This window comes from Apaloderma vittatum, unplaced genomic scaffold (assembly GCF_000703405.1).
Source record: "Apaloderma vittatum isolate BGI_N311 unplaced genomic scaffold, ASM70340v1 scaffold7795, whole genome shotgun sequence".
Classification (NCBI taxonomy): Eukaryota; Metazoa; Chordata; class Aves; order Trogoniformes; family Trogonidae; genus Apaloderma; species Apaloderma vittatum.
Genome location: NW_009717575.1, coordinates 32,844 through 35,606, shown reverse-complemented (window position 1 = coordinate 35,606; position 2,763 = coordinate 32,844).

The following is a 2,763-nucleotide window of genomic DNA, read 5'->3' as shown; positions in this document are numbered from 1 at the left end:
GCTCACATAATGGAACCATCCCCAATTCACTGTGACACTGTCCCAGGTTAACGTGCATTTCTGTACGGCCTGAGATCTGCGTGCCTAACAGAATCTAAGGTGACACATAACTGCAGTAAAACCTTTCATTACTATGATTCCCTTTTGTTAGAAGTATGCTTTAATAGCAGGGACCAGAATAGATGTTCCAGTCAGTAAATGAGTAAGCTTGGTAAGACCTGCTGCATTTTGTGGTCCCTCCTTGTCCCATCACCAGCCACTTACAGACAGTTAAGCAGCACCTGCATAACTAAATTGTCTTCACTGGTTCCCATACCCCATCAACATCATTCCATACTTCATTTGAACCACTGCCCATGTTTCAAACATACAACCAATATAAAATAGGCTAAAACCAGATAACTAATCAACACCTACCCCTACTGCACATTAGCACAGTTGGAAAAATGATGCAGGGATCTCACTGTAGTGATCCTTTCATTGAATTATTACTGTTTCAGTAGACAATCACTCTGAATGTTCCATCATGTCCTAAATATTACTGAAGCCTAAGCAATGTGGGACTTCATTGCTCTACTTCGTCTATGCTAAGCACAGCATTTAAAGTACGTATGACTGCATTTAGAGCATACAGAGATTTCACTCTTGTAAACATGACTGAGCATCAAGCCCAAGAAATTATTAAACTCGTGTGGTGTGCAGTGTAGTTTAGAAAAAGGGCTTTTAATTCAGGACACCTCCTTCTCCTTTGTCTCAATGCCACTTCAAGCAAGCCCAAGGGAAAATGGCAGGCTCAACAACTTTCAGGTACATAAGGGCCAAAACTTTGAAGTACAGGTTAACCAAGACATGCTTGCAAATGTAGGATAATTTGCTTTTTGATGGGTAAATGTAACAGCTGTAGTAGATCAAAAGACTGATCTAAATAGCTGGAACCCTTAGGTACTCTTAAGCACAGCATGTAATCATGAATCTTGCTCCCAGATTCAGGGTTTAAGCTTTACACCATTGCTATCAGTATTTCTCCAGGAAGGTAAGGCTTACCATTAGTGTCTTTCCCGAAGGTAGCAGAGGTTAACAAGCTTGACTTCTCATTACAGCCTCTCATCTGCAGAGACAACACTGCATTTTGCCATGCCTAGGATAAAACGCTGCAACGGAGCCACCCCAGGCATGAAGACAGGAAGGAAAGGAAAACCCTGAGGACATCAACTTCATTTGCGAGGCTGCTGACCAGTTGCATTCCAAACTTTGCCATTCCTGTCCTGTCTCCTTCTGCCTCAACACCAACCATAGCCACAACCAGACTGTGCCACAGGCATTTCTGCTGCCAGTAGGCTGCTATTCCAGGCAGCTTGTTTGCTAATATTTAGCGCCAACCCTGGCTGTTAACCACAGAAAAAGAACTGGTATGCCACCTGGTGCTGTAAAACCATCAGCAATAGGAAACCACAATGTATCTATGTACAAGGAAGGTAAGAGGCAGAACTTTGTGCCAACTTTATTTCTTCCTGCAAGCGTGTGCATTGTGTATTTTTTGTATGTGATGGTGGCACACGCTCCTTATATTGTTACATTCTGTTGTCACAGAGACCTGCAAACATTTCAGAGTTTTAGCAGTTTGAGATTGTATTCACTTAGCTGGCTGCAAGTCAGATGCATCACTAAGTGCTGACATTAAAAGTGAAATTAAAAATCCACCTGACTTACCATCATCTGGACAGATTTGTGCAGTGAATGTGGAAAAACTCCTTGAGCCCTTTCCAGCAGGGAAGAAGTCATTGCCACTCCCAGCAGCACCTCTGTAGGCAAATGGTTTGCAGCAGTTGATGGGTCTGAAATAAGAGAGGCTATTCAGGAATGCTTACGATCTACAGTGTTGGGTTATGCTGCCCCTCTTTTACCCTATTTGCTATGATAATGTGGTGATTGCTACGCATGAAATATCACGTTGCAGCTCTGGACTCAAGACTGCTGCAGTAACAAGCTGGTGGGAGAACTCCAGCAGCTCCGTGTTCCAGGGGCTGCATGAAAAGTCCCCTTGTGGGGAGGTTTCAAACCAGCAGCTGTGCCACCAGCGCATTGCTTTCCCAAAGGGAGTCGGGCCAGAAGATGTGGACTCCCTGCATTCCTGGGTGACAGTTAATATTTTTAAAGATTTTTGGAACATATTATTAAAATCCAAACAGAATATATTTCATTTAAAATACACCCATTTTTTCATGCCTTCATACAGGCCTTCATCTCCCTCTTCCCCCACCTCCAACTCCCTGGCTTTTGCAGTCACTATTAAGGAGATTTTTATTTCTGGAAAACTCCAACAGTGACTCCTTTCACGTTCGCTTTTAAAGGCAACATATGACTGGTAAAGTGTTTACCAGCAAGACAAACCAAGCAAACTTTTTATGTCTCCAAAGCTAACAAAATACTGCTTGGAGCACAGCTTGCCTTGAGTTTCTGCAGGAGCCCAGCTCATTCTGCAAGCGCAACATGAGGAGATGGCTATTTTAATCGTCCTGTAGTTGCCTAAGCATAGGTTCTCCTGTTGATTTAGAACAGTCTCAGCCCAGAACACTAAGCCATAAATACAACTGGCGCTTAAGCTGAAGAAGAGTTAATATTCATCTCTAGCTTTATTTTAAAATATACCTTCAGATCTCTTGATGTTTACCAGACAGTAGTGAGTCACTCCACACAGCTTAAAGATATTTTGGAAAAAGCTGTAGAGTGAGTTTTTGGCGTTGTTTTTCTTTTCTTTTTTTC